This window comes from Protopterus annectens, chromosome 2.part0, assembly GCF_019279795.1.
Source record: "Protopterus annectens isolate FY-2018-M chromosome 2.part0, PAN1.0, whole genome shotgun sequence".
NCBI lineage: Eukaryota > Metazoa > Chordata > Ceratodontiformes > Protopteridae > Protopterus > Protopterus annectens.
Window position 1 is genome coordinate 708,016,792 of NC_056728.1, and position 20,558 is coordinate 708,037,349.

General features: G+C 43.9%; 1 protein-coding gene across 1 annotated transcript in view; it reads right to left on the bottom strand.

Moving 5' to 3' along the window:
- ECPAS (Ecm29 proteasome adaptor and scaffold) overlaps window positions 1–20,558 on the bottom strand; it is a 2,158,898-nt gene that overhangs the window by 1,291,549 nt on the left and 846,791 nt on the right. The gene's annotated exons all lie outside the window — the stretch shown is intronic.

The window sequence follows — 20,558 nt, forward strand, 5'->3', positions numbered from 1 at the left end:
ACAATTCAAATCATTTGTTACTAAGGAAATGGTTATTTTGCTGGGTAGGCAGATTAGTCTGAAAAGGGAGATGAATGTTAGGTTACAGTGAAAAGCCCTCATGATCAACCTGAACCTGAACTGCTAGAATGGCAGCTGACATGAACTCTAGTGCCTGAAAAAAGGACTGTGAAAAATGGTGCTGTGCTTGGTCAGATACTGGGGTTACCATACAGAATGTAAGAGACACTATCCTCTTGAAGGAGACGAAAACACTTCTGAGTGCATCCAGAATAATTTTTATGAAATGCACTTTCTGAGAAAGTGTGAACTAAGACTTCTTGGAATACACCATCATCAACCCTTTCCCACCATTTTTCTACACATGGTCAGGATATTATGTCAGCTGTAACCAATTCTCTTGATTCACTGCCACTCATCTATCTCCTTAACAGACATGCCTGCCTGTTCTAGGTCTTTACTACCTTCTTCAGTAGTCACTCCAGACTGTTGCAGGTATTCTCTCATACAATCCATCTATCTTTTGGCTGGACATCTTTCTCTCTCTTGCATTCTTCTCATCTCTCCCACATATTACTCACTACATCAGATTTTGTTTTCCTGTACAGGGCATGAATTACTGAAATCTATTCTTCGTGATTTTCCTTGCAACAGGAACTAATTTGGCTTCTACTCTGTCATTATTTCTTTGATTGTCCCATAGTTTGCTTCCTACTACCAACATCAGGCACTTCATCTCCATCACCTATAACTTCCTCAGTGAATCTGACTTCACTACACAGGTTTCTGTGTCATACAGAAGTACTAGTCACTTCCTCTGCTGTTGCTGGCTTTGATCTGTCTGGCCGTCTGATTGCAATGCCCTGTTCTAGCTATCTATATAACAACATGTTGTGCAGAGTTGTACAAACAGCAAATAACATGCTGCAGTTCTAAGCAGCATATCTGTCACCACAAAAACTGCATGGCACTGAAACAAGAGATTACTTTTCACCTTCTCTGACATTCATCTGAAACACACTACCCCTGACTATCTGTACCAGTTGGCTGCAGCACCTGTGACACTAGCTTTGATCTCTTTATTCAGACTTCTCTTTCCCTCAACCACACTTTCCAGATACATGAAGCAGTTAACCTGTTCCACGATTTTGCCTTCTATCTCAATCTTTAGCTTCTTCTGAAATCCCCCATTTGCTGCCATGATAATTGTCTGCACTTAGTTTCATCCCATGTCTTTTCAGTATTGCATTACAGCCAATAAAAGTTGATCAATTTCTTGCATTTGTAGTACCACAATGTCTGCATACAGTACAGTTTTGTTGATCTGCCCCCCTCAGATTGTTTGCTAATGAAGTCCAAGAGCAGTGGGCTCAAAGCTGAGCCATCATGCACACCTATGCAAGTCCGAAAGCTGTGTACTTGTTTCACTGAGTTCTTGCCCATGGGCTGCACAACTTCTGCCAATATTTGCAGAACTTCAAACTACTGCAGGGCACTTATCTTCATATTCCAGTAAATGAGGCTCATTGCAATGTTTGTGTAGACAGCCTAGATTAATTCTGCAAATATCTCCAAAACTTCAGATCATCTCATAATACTTACCTTCACATCCCAGTAAATGAGGCTCATTGCAAGTTGGAAAACACCATCACTCCCAGCAAGTTAAACAGGTGCAGCATACTGTACATGTGACTTGACAATGGGACTTGTCAACTGCTCGGAGGGTTAGTCTCAAAACACAGTCATTCATTTAAGGAAATGTGCAGATAACAGACTCTGTACACAGCAACAGCAGCCATTATGGTTAAGCCCACTGTAAAGCTGCATGATGCAGATAATAAGCCAAGAGGTAAAACACATGAAAAAGTATCCTTGATCCACCCCAAAAAACATAGAAAAGTGCAATAAGCCTCTTTTAATGGGATGTGAAAATATGTATCCTGCACATCTAGATTGCAGAACTAATCCCCCTTTGGTCAAGCCAGGCAAAGCCAGCTGAACTATCAACAATTTGGAAGGTTTGTACTGCACAAGCTGACCGAACCACCTTATAGCCAGTAAAAGCTGAAGCCGCTCCCCCACCCCCCCAATCTGTCTTACATTTGGAAACCAAAACCAAGAGGGAAGAAAATTCTACCACCTCATTGGTAGGGATTCATTCAGCTGCTCTCTTGCACAAAAAGGATTTTACTTCTTTAAGCAGAAGCAGCCTATGGTCTGAATGATTTGCCTGCATGATTGTGGAAAACTGGGGAAGCAGGGATGAGCTCCATGGTGTGACCATGCTTCAGGAGCTAGAGTCCCCATAAACCTGTGATGATGGCTCCATTGACAATTGTACGGATGGATAGCTTGCCCCAAGCATCTACTGCTGCATCAGATGGTGGTGGTCCTGCAAGTGGTCAAGACTGCTGCTGGGAGCCCCAAGAATTATTCTTGATAGGACTGGTTTTCCTAGCTTGTAATGTAGGCCCTTTTGTAGCCTGTTGGGATTGAGCCAGGAAATGGACAGACTTTTAGTACAGCTCATGTTACCTCTTCCAAAAAGTTTGTGCAATGGCTGGGGGCGGCTCTGTGTCTATAACATGTGGAACTCAATTTCTGCTGCATCTGCTTTAACTCTGAAATTAGATGCTGAACACCCTTACCAAAGAGTTAAGGCTCCAAGGAGGAGGAATTCAACATCTTAGTCTGTAGCTCATGGGTGAGGTTAAATAAGTTCATCTAAGCATGGCAGTAAAGGATTGAGCTTAAATACCATGGTACAGCAGGCATGAATGTTAGCTACAATATAAATGGAGTACAGGGATTCTGCATAGATCTCTTCTGGCTTTGGCATTTTTCCAGTAGCTGCTTTCTGGTCTCTTACTGTAGGACAGCTTCTAACAGAGCTTAGTTCTCTCAAAGTCGCTTACACAAGTAATGGTTCATACCTGCAGTACAGTCCAAGGCACACAGGCCTATGGTTGCCATGGTGTATATCTTCTTGTTGAATTGGCATAACCTTTTAGACTCCTGGCTCATGGATAAGTCACTAAGGTACAGCAAGGCCATCTGCCATATAGGAATGGTAAAAACATTATAGCCCTGAATGGGACAGATATTTCCTTGTCTGCCCTAGGGGTCATAGTTGGAGAGATGTTATGGTACCTCCAGCTCTCCTTCACTGACCCAAACATGGAAAGAGTCTTGTTCAACAAAACAGAAGGGTGCTCAAGAAGGTTTGGATACTGGACTATCTGGACCTTCTTCTAATCAACAAAATGCCCACAAACCCCATGTCAGAACTCAAGCAAGTGAACAACTCAATGGTTTAGTCTGCAGGTGGCAATGATGCATACATACATACAAATTTCAATCAAGGTATTAATACCCTTCTAGCCTGCCAGTATAACAAACAATTGTTCCCATAATGTGTGCCCAGGCTATTCTTAAAAATAGCTAAACTAGTGCTTGCTTTAATGTAATTTGGTAGCATATTCTACGCTCTGAGAGAGCTAATTAGTACACTTCTCATTTCTACAGAATCTTCTGCATAGGCTGTCTGATGATTTGCTACTACTTTTTGATAACCCCACATATTCCCAGAGGTAGCTGTATTTAAATGTCTTGTACACCTGAATAAGGTCTCTTCTTAAATATCCACATAAGACACTGTACAAGTTCAGATATTTTAGTCTTTCTTAATAACTTAAATTTTAATATCTATGGATGCAGTTTGTATATTTCCACTATATTATTTCCAACTTGTTTTCTTTTAAGGTTTCCATATTGTAATTCCATATTCAGGTTTGGGTCTAATGTAACTAACAATGACTTCATCATTTCTGATTTCCTGGACTTTACAAATCTTTTTATACAAGCCACAGTTCAGTAACGATCATTAACCAACTGGCTGATATGATTAGAAAAACTCAAAACTAGATCTACCCATATACCCAGGTCCTCAAAAGAATCTACAGTTTCAATCACTGTGTGCTGTATTAAATATTCACTTTTCAATTCATGCTGCCCAAATGTCACATGCTTAGTTTTTCATGTATTTATCAGCATACTATTCTCCAGTGCCCAAATGGTCAATTTAGTCAAGTTATTTTGCAGACATACCCTATCTGTAACTGATGTAATCAGTTTACCTAATCTCAAGTCATCTGCATACAGACTGCAGAACGCCTCAGTTGAAAAAGATCTGAAAGATACAATCTAAACAAGTATGGGCCTAGGACAAAGCCCTATGGGACACACTGACTGTAACCAAGAATTTCACCTGTTTAACTTCTGTATAATACTTATAATGTCCTATTTTGTAAGCCATGCAGCTTGCGACACTGCCAGCACAGCTATCTGGAATTTTGTAAATAATTCTATGTCATTTGTGGATATCGATATGATTTATACAGAAAGTACAGTTGTGTACACTTACCATAAATGTAGATGTTTGAGTGTATTCACTGTTGTAGTCATGACACTTGGGTTATCTGCCTGCAGGTAGCCCTCATTTGGCCTGAATACCAGAGACTTGGTATTTCTGCATCAGTTGCTGTTGCTCTAGGACTGACGTCAAGTTCTCAGGGGTATAAAAACAGGCAGCCAACGTCATTACATCAGTTTTTCTTGCCCCAAATATCAGGAGCCCCCCCAAATATGGAGCTAAGCTATGGTGGGGAAAGCACCACCAGTAGAAAGTAAATACCAATACCCCTGAAAGGGGTGAGTAAAGGACATAGAGAGGAGAGAGAGAGAGACAAGGGGGCTGAAGGGAGGGAAACCAAGACTGCAACAGTGAATACACTCGAACATCTACATTATGGTAAGTGTACACAACTGTACTATGTTCTTTGTGTTTCACTGTTGCAGTCATCACACTTGGGTAGATTCCCAAAGCTGAAGAAGGGTGGAGGCAGTCAAGAAGAGTAGGGGCTGGCTAGTACGCCTTGCAGGACTGCTGTTGCAAAACCTACCCTGGATTTGGAAAAGATAGGCAGGTGGTAATGTTTGGTGAAGGTATGTACAGAACTCCAGGTAGCAGCTTCCAGGATGACCCTGGTAGGGACTCCCCTGAGCAAAGCTGTAGATGTGGAAGTTGCCCTAGTGACGTGTGTTCTGACCCCCTGATGGGTTGGTTTCCCATGGTGCTTATAGCAAAAATGGATGCAGTGTGCTATCCATTTGGAAACTGTTTCCTTTGAAATGGCCTTGCCCTCTGCCCCTGGTGCAAAGCTGACTAGTAACTGGTCAGATTTCCTGAAGGGCTTAGTCCTACCAAGATAAAATCTGAGCTGTCTGTGCACATACAAGGAGTGCATGATCTTTTCCCCTTTATTTTGAGGATTAGGAAAGAAAGTTGGCATATGGCTAGATTGGTTGACAGCCACACTGGACACCACTTTAGGCATAAAGGAAGGGTTAGTCATGAGGGAAACCCTGCCAGCATGGAAATTAATGAAGGGTTCTACAGCCATAAGTGCTTGTGGCTCAAACACTCTTCTCGCTGAAGTGATGGGCAGAAGCAAGGCTGTTTTCCAAGAGAGGAATTTTAACTCTGCTGACACTGCAGACTCAAAAGGGGGTAAGCGTGAGCTTTTCAAGTACAAAGTTAAGGTCCCAAGCAGGGGTGGGTGCTCTCCTAGGTGGCCTTAAGATGTTTGCCCCTCTCAGGAACTGTTTGATACGAGGGTGAGAGAAGAAAGGTGGCTCAGTGTTGTAATGAGTCAAAATGGCAGAGGCATGGATCTTAATGGAGGAGAAGGATAGGCCTCTGTGGAGCAGATCTGCTAAGTAATCCAGGATTAGAGGCAGGGAGGGCAGAGTTGAGTCCTCTCCTTTAGGTTGAATCCAGTACCAGAAGTACCTTTTCCACTTATCAGCATAGGATTTCCTTGTACTGGGTCTTCTCGTTTCAAGAATTACATCCAGCACCTGCTTGCTTAGGCTGGTTACTGGGGAAGAGATCAAGGAATAAGCCAGGCTGCAAGATTTAGGGTTTGCAGTTGTGGATGCAAGATCTGTCCCCCCTGCTGAGAGAGCAGGGTTGGGTTCTGGTGTAGGTGCCAGGGTGGCACCGGTGACAGGCTGCGCAGGAGTGGGTACCAGTGCTGGTGTGTCCAGTTTGGGGCAATCAGAACTGTCCTTGGTCTGTCCTGTCTTATCTTGAGCAAAACTCCTGAGATAAGGGGAATGGGGGGGAAAGGCATCGATTGAGAGATTTACCCACTGGAAGGATAGGGCATCCACTTTCCAGGCCCTGCTGTAAGGTGCCCTGGTACAGAATCTGCTGAACTGGTGACTGCAGGGGGAGGCAAAGAGATCCACCTCTGGGGTCCCCCATTTCTGAATCAGAAGGTTGAAGGTGCTGGCCTCTAGTTGCCACTCATGTGGGTCTAGGAGATTTCTACTTAAGTCGTCTGCCAGTGAGTTTTGTTTGCCTGGCAGGAATTGAGCTTGCAGATGGACCTGCATGTCCAAGGCCGTGTTCCACAGGGCCATGGCTAGCCTGCAGAGTGGGTAGGAGTGGGTTCCCCCTGTTTTTTGATGTACCACATAACTGTGGTGTTGTCTGCTTTTATTAGCAAGTGTCCTGGTGAGAGTAGGGATCTGAAAGCTGTCAGAGCATACTGCACAGCTAGTATCTTTTTTTGGTTGATGTGCAGATGAATTTGACTTGGGCTCCAGTGGCCCTGAATGCACTTGCAATCCATGTGTGCCCCCCCCCCCCCCGGCATAGTCTGATGCATCTGTGATTAGGGTCTAGGTGGTGTGGGGTTGAGTAAAGGGCATCCCTTGTTGTGGTTGCATGCTGCTGCCCACCAAAGAAATTCTGCCCTTAGACAGGATATTATAGGAATGACAGTTTACAAGTCCTGAGAATGTTGGCACCAAAGACTTTTTAAGTACCATTGAAGTTTCCTCATATGCAGTCTGGCATATGGAATTAGTAGGATGCGTGAGGCCATGAACCCCAAGGCCTGCAGGATTTTCCTTGCAGATAGCTGGGTTCTGGTGGCCATTTGAGTAAAACAGTCTGACAGAAAGGCTTGTTTTTCTGGAGTGAGGAATGCCATCTGGGATGCTGTGTCAAAACTTGCTCCCAGGAATACAATCTTTTGGCTGGGGACTAGTTTTGATTTCTTTTCAATGATGGTGTACCCCAGGGAGGTTAGAAGGTTTTTTTATAAATGTCAGGTGCTGCAACAGCATTTCCTGAATGTCTGCCTGAATCAGGCAGTCATCCAAGTATGGATAAATTTGAATATTTCTCTGTCTGCAGTAAGCAATGGCTGGAGCCAGGCATTTTGTGAATACTTTGGGAGCAGTGGCTAAGCCAAAGGGAAGTGCAGAGAACTGATAATGCATAGATCCTGCCCTGACGCATAGATATTTCCTGCATGACTCCCTTATATGGATGTGCAGATAGGCTTCTTTTAAGTCTAGGGTGACTAACCGGGCATCTTTGGCTAGCATAGGTAGAAACTGCTGCAGGGTGAGCATTTTGAATTTTGCTGCCACCAGGAAGGTGTTGAGAATTGAAAGATCTAGAATTGGGTGCCAAGTGCCCTCTTTTCTGGGTACCAGGAAAAGTCTGGAATAGAATCCTTGACCTATCTGTTCTGCAGGAACAGGCTGAATTGCCCTTATAGAGAGAGCAGGGATTGATCTTGGTTTTGTGGCTCTGCCCACTGGTTTGGAGGAAGGTCTGGGAACCCTTTTGGGGTTGGCAGTGAGTGGAAGTAGAATTTGTACCTCTGGGATACAATGTTGAGGACCCATCGGTCTTTGGTGATGGAAATCCATTTTTTTGCATGAAGGGCAAGTTTTCCTCCTAGGGGGCACAAGCAGTTGGGCAAAGGTGGGGAGTGTAGAAGAAAAGTCATTGGAAATTCTTTCCGTAAGGGGGTGGTTTAGCACTCCCTGCTTTAGAGGTGGAGGCAATCCATTGCTTAGATCTCAGCATACCCTGAGACTGAAGTCTAGGGGGTCTGTTTCCCCTGGGTCTAGTTTGAGATGGCCTTGAGGGGGCTGGAAAGTACCAATGCTTCGAGGGGTAATGCCTACTGAATTTAGGAGGCTGTACTTGCAGGAATTATTTGACTGTCTGCATAACTTTAGCTTTTTCTTCCATCTTTTTAAGAACCTCTTCTGCTTTGGTGCCAAACAGCTTGTCTTTGTTCAAAGGACCATCTAATAACTTTGATTTGACATGGTCTGGCAAGGTCTGCTTCCTTAAGCCAAGCATGCCTTCTCAGTACAGAACCGGTGACTGCTGGCCTGCAAGATGCTTCTAGGACGTCAAAGCCACACTGCAATGTTTGCTTGCTGACTTGGCTTGCGGAATACATAAGCTCATGCAATTCTTTATTTTCTGCACTGTCTGCAAAGGTAGCTATTTTTTGTTTAATAAGTTCCATAATATGTTGTTTGTTTTTCAGCATGTGAAACTGACAAATCAAGGCCCTAATAGCGAGAGTTCCAGAGGTATATACTTTCTTACCCCATCTGTCCAGAGTGCTAGAATCCCTGTCCGAAGGGGTGGGATTCTTAGCTGTGGTTGCTTTGATACCTTTAGGCCCCTGGGAGATGACCTCTGGATCACCAGTAGGATTTTTGAAAAGGAATTTGAGAGAGTCAGGTACTCTGTAGTACCTGTCTGGTTTCCTAGGAGCAGGGGTGAAGTATCAGGAGTTGAACTGAATTCCATAAAGACATCATCCACAACATCCAGGACTGGATGTATTGCTAAAGGCCTATGTTGTGGCAAATCTAGAAATTCTTTGAGTCTCTTTTTGGACTGAGGACAGTCTTGGCATTCCCAGTGGAAATGCTCTCTCAAAGTATGCAAGATTTCACCAAAAGAAAAATCTTATGGAGGAGAAGCTGAGGGAATGGATTCCTCTGCATCTGAATCCTCATAAGCAGATAAGGGTAAGTCTTCCTAATCAGATACCTCAGAGTCATCGGACTCTGGATTAGTTGAAGTTGCTGGGGACAGGTCTCTTTTTCGCTTAGCAGGGGAAGGCTGACTTCCCCTAATCAGCATAATAAGGTCTTCTGCCATTTTAAGCATTTGATGTTGCGGCAAGGGCGCAAGTGCATGTGCTTTGGTCATCGTTTTTTTAGGCATAGCGTGTACTCTTGGCCTAAGAAATTTGGTAATTTTAGACAGGACTGAAGTCGTTGGTTTGTGTCGAGCATCGGTAGTGCGAAGAACTTCCTTAGAAGCTGGTGCCTGCTCAGTGGCTCCGGACCCATCCAAGGTAGATACATCTGCAGGTTCCATAGTTGAAGAAGAATCTCGTGGCATACCGGACTCCGAAAGGGTCTCAGTAGAGGCGTGCGAATCCAGTGAAGTGGGCATCAGGGGCTGCGAAAGCACCTCACTGAGTAGAGACTAGCTTAACGGCAGCATTGTCGGCAGCTTTGGACCTGTGTGGTCTGTCTCTGTCTTTATCCTTAAGTTTTTTCGGAAGATTGGTAGTCAGATGGCTTACTGAAGCCATTTTGGAATACGGAGATCGAGAACAAAAGTATTTAGCAACAAAAATGGCCCGACGATGAATAGTTTGGTTGTTGAACAAGGCACAAAACTGACAGCGAGGTATGTCGTGGTCTGGGCCTAAACAGGTGACGCAGTAAGAATGGAAATCTTGGTGTGGTATTTGCTTTGTTAACTTTTTCTGTCATTGGTTACAGCAAGAAAAAAGGGTCCCCAACGGGGTACTTGGCTTTAGAAGACTTCAGGATAATTCAATTCGGAAATGAAAACTCAGGTAGCGGCCGACCGGCACTTGTGCGAACTGCTTCTGCTTCAGGCTCCTCAGCAAGAAAGACTGATGTAATGGCATCGGCTGCTTGTTTTATATCCCTGACGACCTGACATCAGTCCTGGAGCGACAGCAACCAACCCAGAAATACTAAGTCTCTGGTATTCGGGCCGACTGAGGGCTACCTGCAGGCAGATAATCCAAGTGTGATGACTGCAACAGTGAAACACAAAGAACATCTGTATGTTATGTACTGAGCTTCAAGAATGTAACCACATCATATCCTGCTGGAACACAGAAGATTAACTTACAAATCTTCAAGAAAATAAGTTGAAATTAAGTGCTTTACAATGTGCTATAAAAGTTAGTTAATGCAGCAAGGAGACAGGATATCTAGAGCTAGAAGTTTATTTATATTGTCTGAGAGAGAAGTACTTATTAGGTTTAAAATGTAAACCATTGTATTGCTTTATGACTTCCTAGCAGCTGCACAACTGAGAGATATGTACTTTTAACACAGAGATGACAGTTTCTGGTTTAGCTTGGGAACTAAATTCAGGTGACAAAAAGTGATGTCATCCAAGCTAACCCAGCAGTTAATATTTGATACTGACTTAAGAACTCTCTCAGAGAGAGAGAGAGAGAGACCTTGCATTTTGTATTTTGCCTTTGACCTTGAAACATCCATCAGCACTTCTGCCTGTGTGTTGCTCTGTAAGTAAGTTATTTAGAGCACAGTATCTTTTAGCTATAGATAGGAATATAGTAAGGATTAGTTTATATATTTTATGTATTTATTTGAGACTGTCCTCCAATGTTGTTTTAAAACATTTCCTGCCATTCTGAACTCTGCATTTACTGTGTTGATTGAGCACTGTCTTGTTCTTTTATTAATTATTAAATATATTTAAACCTATCTTTGTGGCTATTTGTGAGATGTATTTAAGCTTTTAGAGTACTTGCATATGTATCTGGTGACACTGTACAGGCCCACTCCTAAATAGCCTTGCAAGTCTTGGTCACAATTAACATTTGGATTATTAGTAACATTACACAGTAAGTTTGGACACCCTTTGGTAAGGGCCTTAGATTAGTTGATAAACAGCTGGTTGTGATAAATACCTGATAGTCTGGGCAGATGGGGGCATAGATAGTAAACCTGTGCCAGCCTTTCCCAGGTGTGTGTGAGTGTGTGTGTCAGCTACAGAGCAGGGACACGAAGCACTGGATGGACAGAGAGGGTGCTCTAGGTTTTGGCTTGACCACTCGGCTGAGATCTCAACCCTATAGCTGTGCAAGTGGGGAGTCTTATTGGGGATCTGGAGAGAAAGGAAGAAACCAGCCCCAGACTGACTGACTGATCTGTGTGCTCTTAAGGGAAAATGTAATTTACTGTGTGTGTACTTGTCATCCTCCCATTGTGTACATCCCTCACTGTTACCAGTGGTGAGGACTGAGGCTCATTGATTACTGGGTCAGTGCAGGGGAGTCGCATATGAATTGGTGGTCAGTGGTGGGATATCCACATCACATATTAACTGGCTTGTAGTGGTCTGTAGCCTGTGGACAGTGGTCACTGAAGGTGTTTGTACTCTCAATCAGCCACACGGTGAACATTCAGAGTTCATATCACAACTGTTTTATTTTTTTTGTTAGCTTAGTCAGGGAGAGCAGGCAAGCATGTCAGCAGAGGAGTATGGCAAGCTGACAAGGAGCCAGTTGGCTGAGATGTGCCAGGTTAAGGGACTGGTGCATGCCAACCTAACTAAAGCAGACATGATTGCAGCTTTAGTCACAGCTGCATGGCAGAATAATAACCAGGAGGGCAACTGGACTGGTCGTGGAGATGTACAACTCTCAGAAAATGGACAGCTCAACCTTTCCACAGAGGGCTTAAAAATCCATCTGGAGTTACAGACTTGAGCTGGAGGCTAAGCATTTGGAAATACAGGCAACAGAGAGATTGAGACATCTAGAAACTGAAGAAAATGAGAAACTGCAATGTCTGAAGGCTGAGGAAAATGAGAAACTGCAATGCCTTGAAGCTGAGGAAAAGGAGAGGACGAGGCAACATGAATAGGAGATGCTGACTCTTCGGCAGACTCATGGAGGTAATGGGGAAGGGAGTAACTGAACCCCTTAAGAACAAAGGTAAGTAAATTTCTTTCACAATTGACACAGGGATAATTTTGATAGTTTCATTCATATGTTTGAAAGGGTATGTAAACAGTATAATGCGGACCAATGGCTCTAGGTACTGTTCCTGAACCCCTTACTCCATGGTAAAGCTGTAACTGTAATTCTAAACTGGCTGATGCTGATTGTTTAAATTATAATGTTGTAAAAAATTGCCGTTTAGAATGTTTTAAGTTAACACTTGAAGCTTATAGGAAAAAGTTTTGTGAGCATAGGCGCAAGGCAGATAAGTGTGTGTGAGTATGTTGCTGAACTAAGCATTTATTTTCATAGGTGAGTGAGTGGATGTCAGGTCACCACTTTTGAAGGGCTGGCAGACCTTTTGGTGAGGGAACAAACCCTTATCACTTTGCCTGAGGACATGAGCATCTGGTTAGCTGATAGACAATGCACTACTGCAGATGAGTTAGGGAAGAAGGGAGACCTATACGTAGCAAGCAGGGCATCACTGCATAGGAAAGGGATACCCAGTGCTGTCTGTGGGTCTAAGAGACCCAGACTGCCCCAAAAGAGTCCGCCAGCAGCAGGGGAAGCCACGAGTCCAGGTACACATCCAGGACCAAGGGTTAAATGTTTTAAATGCAACCAGTGGGGCCATTTCGCATACAGATGTCCACTGAGTCAAGGTGGGGTACAAAAAGTGGGAGAGCCAGTAAGTTGAAACAACATAATGCCAAGAGTAGGTTGTCTCGAGACAACAAGGGTACCGAACTACCACAAGAGGTTATATCCTATCATAGTGAATGGGAAAGAGACCATGGCTAAGACAGACACAGCCTCTGACCTAACCATTGTGAAACCTGCAATGGTTACAGAAGAACACTACTTGCTTGGGCAGTGTACTCCAGTCAGAGATTTAGGAGGGATACCATTTCAAATACCTCTGGCTAGCGTTCACCTTGACTGAGATGGTGGAAAAGGATATCCCTGCAGATGCCCAGACAGGGAATGATTTTGATAATGCAGTACCCTGTGTGCATGCAGTTACACACAGTCAGGCTTGTAGACAAGCATGCCGGTCTAATAGCCTGGGGGAGACCCAGACAGATCGTATACTTGCAGTCAGGACCGGTGAGGTGTAGCAGGGTAAGCCACAGCTGCTTGTGGGTACTGATGTTCCCTTGGACAGAGTGGCTGCAAGGGCAGAGGTGAGTAGTAGTACCCAGGCTGACAGTGAAGCACCGCTGTCAGAGAATAACAGACTTCCTGTGGAAGGGGAGCTGGGAAGAGTTACAGAGAGACAGGTGAGACACGCTTAGTTCTCAGACCCTACATTACAAGGCCAGAGGGAGGCAGAGCTAGTGAGGCACCTAACTCTCAAGGGAAGGGGAATCTGTATACTGGGACAAAGGGTTACTGTACAGAGAATGGACCCCTGAGGGAGGGATAGAGGGTGAGAGAATACAGCAGTTGATAGTGCCCAGAGCCTACTGTCTGGCACTTCTAGCCATAGCCCATGATATTCCCTTTGCAGGTCATATGGGCATAAAACACACAAGAGACGTATTATGCAGAAATGTTGCTGGCCTGGGATTTCCAGAGATGTAATAGGGTACTGCAGGACCTATGAGCAGTGCCAAAAGGTAGGTAAGGCAGAGAAAAGGTGAAAGCTCCTTTGATGCCTTTGCCTGTGATTGAGGACCCATTTCAAAGGGTAGCTATGGATATTGTGGGGCCTCTGAGTACCCCAAGTTCCACAGGGAAAAAGTATATCCTAGTAGATTATGCTACCAGATACCCTGAGGCGGTGGCTCTGTCCTCCATTGAGCAAACAATTTGGCAAAAGGTTTGTTAGAGCTTTTCAGCAGGATAGATTTCCCAAAAGAAATATTGACTGCCAAAGGTGCCAATTTCATATCAGCCCTGCTGGCTTGTCTGTGTAAGTACTGTGGGGTGAAGCACCTAAAGACCAAGTCCTACCATCCCCAGACTAATGGTCTTGTTGAGAGGTTAAACTCTACACTCAAGACGATGCTGCGGACATTTGCAGACCAGTTTAAGAGGGGGGTGGGACAAATATTTGTCACATCTGTTATTTGCTTACAGAGAGGTGCCCCAGGAATCCACAGGTTTTTCACCCTTTGAGCTGCTGTATGGGCATAGGGTGAGGGGACCTCTAGATTTGATTCGAGATGAGTGGGAGGGTGAGTGTGAATGCCACAAGGAGTCTGTTGTGGCATATGTCCTAAACCTCAGGACAAGGCTCAGGGAACTCATGGGCTTGGCCCAGAAGAACCTGGCAGAAGCCCAACAGCAAAAAAAGGTCTGGTATGACAAGAATGCTCGAGCTAGTTAGTATGTTGTAGGGTAGCAGGTAATGGTTCTCACTCCTGTCAGACACAACAAGCTGCAGGCAGCCTGGGAGGGACCCTACAAGGTGGTAAGGAAGGTCAGTGATGTTAACTACATGGTAGAACTGCTTGGCAGGAGCATAAATTGTACTATGTTAACATGATGAAACCTTACCATGATAGGGAGGCCCTTCTGCTGAGTATGTGCAGTGGACGGAAAGAGAAGACTGAGGGGTATCTGGTGACCGATCTCCTCAGTGAGACTTGAAATGACACTTCAGTGAAGGGGTAGCAATGTCCCAAGCAGTTATCCCCTACCCAGGTTCAAGAAATCTGAGCAGTGTTACAGGAGTTTGGGGACATGTTCACTGGGAAACCATGGTGCACCCACCTGGTGCAGCATCATGTGGATACAGGACCCCAAAGGCCTATTAAGCAGGCCTTCATAGGGTGCCTGAGAGACTAAGACTCAGAGGGAGGAGATACAGGAAATGTTGGAACTAGGGGTAGCTCAGGAGTCCAGCAGTCCCTGGGCCTCCCCAGTGGTGCTGGTACCAGAGTAGGATGGCAGCAACAGGTTCTGTGTGGACTACACGAATTTAAATAGCCACACAGAGTCAGATGCTTACCCCATGCCGATGACAGATATAGCCCTACAGCAGCTGGGTGGGGCTAAGTATCTTACCACTACTGATCTTACCAAGGGTTACTGGCAGGTGCCCTTGACTCCCAGTGCTAGAGAGAGGTCAACCTTTGTGACTCCTTTTAGCTTGTATGAGTTCACGAAGATGCCCTTTGGGATGAAAAATGCCCATGCCCCAGTGACTTTCCAGAGGCTGGTAAACCATATCCTAGCAGGAGCAGGAGATTCTGCCTTTGCTTACCTAGATGATATTGCCATCCACAGCCATTCCTGGCAAGTGCATCTTCAGCATGTCAGGGAGGTGCTGGGCAAACTACAGAAGGCAAGGTTGACCATTAAGCCCAGCAAATGCCAGGTGAGTATGGCAGAGGTCTCCTACCTGGGACATAGAGTGGGGAATGGTAAGATCAGGCCAGAACCTGCCAAAGTGGAAGTCATTCAGGCATGGCCTGCCCCTGTTACCAAAAAGCAGGTGAGGGCATTCTTAGGGACAGCAGAGTACTACAGAAGTTAGTCCCCAATTATAGTACCATAGCTGCTCTCATCAAGACCTGACAAGGAAAAGCAGGCCAGATAAGGTAGTGTGGACTCCAGCATGTGAGCAGGCATTCCAGAAGCTTAAAGAAGATATGGGAGGACCCCCTGTGTTAGCCAGTACAGATTACAGCAATGCAGATTTAGGCTTCAAACCATGGGGTGAGAGCTGTATTTAGCCAGGTTTCTTCAGTGGGAGAAGAGAGCACCCAGTGGCTCACAGTCGTAGGTTCCAACCCAGGGAGGAATGCTATGTAGTAGAAAAGGAATGCCATGCCATAGTGTGGGCACTGCAGAAACTTCAGCCTTATCTGTATGGAAGGAAATTCACTGTAGTTACAGACCACAATCCCTTAATATGGCTACATCGAGACAGCCAGCAAAATGCCAAGTTACTAAGGTGGAGCCTAGGGTTGCAAGCATATATGACAGTGCCGCACTGCAGTGTGGTTGCAATGCCAATACAGATGGGGTCTCAAGACAGGAAATGGGGTAGTGTATTCCTAGATAGGTTCACCCTCTCAAGCAATGTTTCTCAAGGGTCACTTGAAAAACTAGCCTGAGTTTTCAGGGAGGGGAGAAATGTGACACTGCCAGCCCAGCTATTTGGAATTTTATAAATAATCCTATGTCATTTGTGGATATTGATATGATTTATACAGAACTGAATGTTATGTACTGAGCTTCAAAAACGTAACCACAGCAAACCCTGCTGGAACATAGAAGATTAATTTACAAAACTTCAAGAAAATACGTTGAAATTAAGTGCTTTACAATGTGCTATAAAGGTTAGTTAATGCAGCAAGGAGACAGGATGCTTAGAGCTAGAAGTTTCTATTGTCTTGGAGAAAAGTAATTACTAGGTTTAAAACGTAAACTGTTGCATTGCTTTATGACTTCCTAGCAGCTGCACATCTGAGAGATATGTACTTTTAACAAAGAGATGTTAATTTCTAGTTTAGCTTGGGAACTAAAGTCAGATGACAAAAAGTGATGTCATCCAAACTAATCCAGCAGTTAATACTTCATACTGACTTAAGAACTCTCTCAGAGAGAGTGACATTGCATTTTGTCTTTGACCTGGAAATATCCATCCTCAGCACTTCTGCCAGCGTGTTGCTCTGTAAGTAAGTTATTTAGGGCACAGCATCTTTTAGATATGGATAGGAATATAGTAAAGATTAGTTTAGATGTTTTCTGTATTTATTTGAGACTGTCCTGCAATATTGTTTTAAAATATTTCCTGTGATTCTGAACTTTGCAGTTACTGTGTTGATTGAGTATTGTCTTGTTCTTTTATTACTTATTATTAAATAAAACCTATCTTTGCAGCTATTTGTGAGACATATTTAAGCTCTTAGAGCACTTGCATATGTATTTGGTGATGCTGTACAGGCCACTCAAATAGCCTTGCAAGTCTTGGTCACACTTACCATCTAGATTATTAGTGACATTACACAGAAAGTTTGGACACCCTTTAGTAAGGGTCTTAGAGTAGCTGATAAAGAGTTGGTTGGTGGCAGTGATAAATACCTGATAGTCTTGGCAGAAGGGGATATGGCTAATAAACCTGTGCCAGCTTTTCCCAGGTGTGTGTTTGTAAATAAATAAAATCCCACAGTGTGTCTGTCAGCTACTTAGGCAGGGACACGAAGCACCGGTTGGACAAAGAGGGTGCTGGAGGTTTTGGCTTGACCACTCAGCTGAGATCCCAACCTTATAGCTGTGCCCGTGGGGAGTCTTATTGGGGATCTGGAGAGAGAGGGGGAGAAACCAGCCCCAGACTGACTGTGATCTCTGTGTGCTCTTAAGAGAAATTGTAATTTACTGTGTGTGTACTTGTCATCCTCCCACTGTGTACGTCCCTCACTGTTACCAGTGATGAGGATTGAGGCTCCTTGATTACTGGGCCAGGGCAGGGGTGCCACACAGCTATCCATTTTATCACGAGTACATCAGTACCTATTTGTTTCAATTTACTGATAAGTGTTTTGTGTATGACCCTGTCAAATGCTGAAGTCTATATAAATTATATCATAAAACAATTTTTCATTTGTAGCTCTTCTTATATTGTTACAGAATATCACATTACAGATGGTAATTGATCTATTGTCAACACATGCATGCTGACGTTAGTTTCAAGTAACAACCTTTCCCATGATGGTACCTCTAGCCTCCCTGCCCTGTTGTGATGATGAAGAAAAAGTGATAAGCAAGGTAAGGGAATGAGAAGACCTCCCTTATTGGAAGATTCTCTAGCTAGTAGAATTTGCATTCTCCTCATGATCCTCCTACTCAAATGGTTCTAAACAAAAAGGTGATACAACTATTAAGAAGGAAAGAGTAAAAGGCTCTCCAATATCCTGGACCTAGACTGAGACCATGTGTGTTTCATCTGCTTGGCCAAATGATGGGACAAGAATCTTTCCAGATACACACACACACATCTCAAAACAGCTAATAATAATCATTTGAGGATTCAAATTGGTATCAATGGGATCTGGTGTGGACAGAGATTCCAAACCAGTGGGAAGGATCATGAAATATATGGTCAAAATTATCACAGAGGTCTTTGTCAAGACAATCAATGAAGATAACCAGACAACAGTTTTCAAATATTCTAGACGTACCCAAGGGAGGGCTCAAGTCTATCAGCACCGGATGTGATGGAAGCACAGACAATGAAAACCAACACACCGATGGTGTATAATGCAAAAGCTCCCCAGCAAGACCATTAGTTTAGGACAGTGATGTATTCATCACCAAACAGAAGCAGACATATGTGTATCACCCCAGCAAGACTATTAGTTTAGGACAGTGATGTATTCATCACCAAACAGAAGCAGATGTGCTTTTACAAAGGAAGACAACCTGCCAAAGGTACTGAAAACTGCCATCATGCAGATATAGTGTAACAATGTCGACACTAATAACCCTCTGGACAGTCAGAAATGCTGCTTCTTCTTGTGAGAAAAGGATAAGCAACACTCCTTGTTGTTTGTTCTTTTCTTTTCAGTGCCTTCCAGATAGTCAAAGACATGTCAGCGTCTGCACACCAAAGTCAGTGGACTGAAAGAGCTTCAGAAATCTCACCCAGTTTTTGCCATACAATCTAACAGAACAATCTGAAAGTTGGTCATGTGCGTCTGACAGTGAATGGCTCAGAAGGTCAGGATGACACCTGGGTACATTTTCTTCCTAAATCAGTTACTCTGCTTTCCATTTCATTGGAAATAGTACTGAGAGCAGGAAAAATCTGCGGTTCCTCTTTTGGATCCATAGACACCTCTATTGAATTTGTTGCAGGTTTTTCACAAATTAATCTATTGGAAGATATAACCCTATAAAACCTACCAGCCTTCTTAGGGGCAGGGGATTAGTTATCAATTTCTTGGCATCCATTAAGAATGCATCCTCACTAGCTTTCATGACTAAGGGAAATGCCACAATTGTGGACCATCCAAACACAGTGAATCAAAATTCTTATTCTGAGAATGTGATCACTTTTTTGCCTCCCATATGAAGTGCACTTTCATTCCAAAAAGTCTTACAAATGAGATTTCCTCTGTAGGTAAAGCAGAGAACATGGGTATACGTCAGTGTCTGTGTCAGAACCAAAGAGGCAAGAAATTTGGGAGGAGCAGTCTAAGTCTTCCCCTCTCACTCTATGAATAATCATCATGCCTTCCTTTGAATGCTAAGACAGTAGGGCACCAAGGTTTGATATGAAATTGTCTGCAGACCATGAAGGACCTGCAGGAACCCTAGAGCCAAGGAGATGCATTTCTTTGAAATTGCCACAGGGAGTGGGCAAAAACCTTCCAGCTGTCTGACATCCAGGCAGCTGCATGGAGGGGACGGCATGCCCTCTGTTGAGCTTCTGAATCCTGTTTTAGAGGGGCTGTGATCTTGTAGGTGGGTGCCCTTTGTTAAGCTTCTGAATCCTGTTTAGCGGGGCTGCCATCTTGGAGGACAGGACTGATGGACCTCCACCCTCTGAACAATGATGTCTCCTTAACCAGGAGGGTTGGTATACTGTCTTGCCCCTTCAGAAACAACAAAAATGTACTTCAGCCACACACACCCCTGAGGTTGGACATCTGCTCCAAATTCCATACAAGGGCTCTCGGCTCAGTAAGATATACCTTGATGTGCTGCCATGGCAGCCTCCACCACAGGGGCTCTGCCAGTTGTCTGTGAAACTGCCTCACCAGGACCACTGTTCTCGAGATAAGCAGGTTATGCTGATTGTAGTAATTGCATCACCAGACTCCTGGACTGCCTTCACCTTAGATCTCTTCTTCTTATGAGGTGATATCTATGACGAAGGATGAATTAAAAGATGCGACAGCAGTAAGTTAAGGCTGCAAGTTTTTTTTTATCTAAATAGTTTTGTGGGCTATGCTCTCTTCTCCAAAGAATTTACAGCATAAAACCTACACAGACTAAAATTCTCCTTATTGTGCTATAAAGACTAAAGAAAAAATGCAGAGGATCACCTGTTTTCTTTCTTAGGGGGATGAATATGCCTTAACCTTGCTAATTGGGCATTTAACCACGTCAGCGACATAGGATTAATACAAATATAACCTTAGAGATGAGAAAAAAATTTCCCCAAAGGAGTTACTTACCTAAGATCTGGAGCAGGTTGAACATTACAGGCTACAATTACAAATGCGAAGTGTGCACTGCAAACTGCAGCAAAAAAGATGTAAAATGGAGAAGTAAAAAGTCAGCTTTATACAGAGAATGTCCCCTGATGTCTCTAATGGGCAGAAGTCTGCCCAGCCTGGAGGAGGAAGTGCATGGATCTGAATGCTGGGGCTTATGACAGAAGTCCCAGTAGTACACCCTACTGCAACCAGGTAAGAAATGCTTTGAAATCTAAAGCTGGAACAATGATACCATCTAGCAGAAGGCATCCTCTACACCTTGGACTGTTGATAAGATCTCTCCCTCTCTCTCTAAAGATCAGCTAGTGGTCAGATAGAGCTGATGTACACAACTGGAACAGAAGTCTTTACTAATTATAAAATAAATAGTAAGTATGCAACATTAGCTGAAACAGCATGAACAGTTGTATCTGAAAGGAAGCCACTGATTTAATCATATGCTGTTGCTCATAAGCTTCCTCAA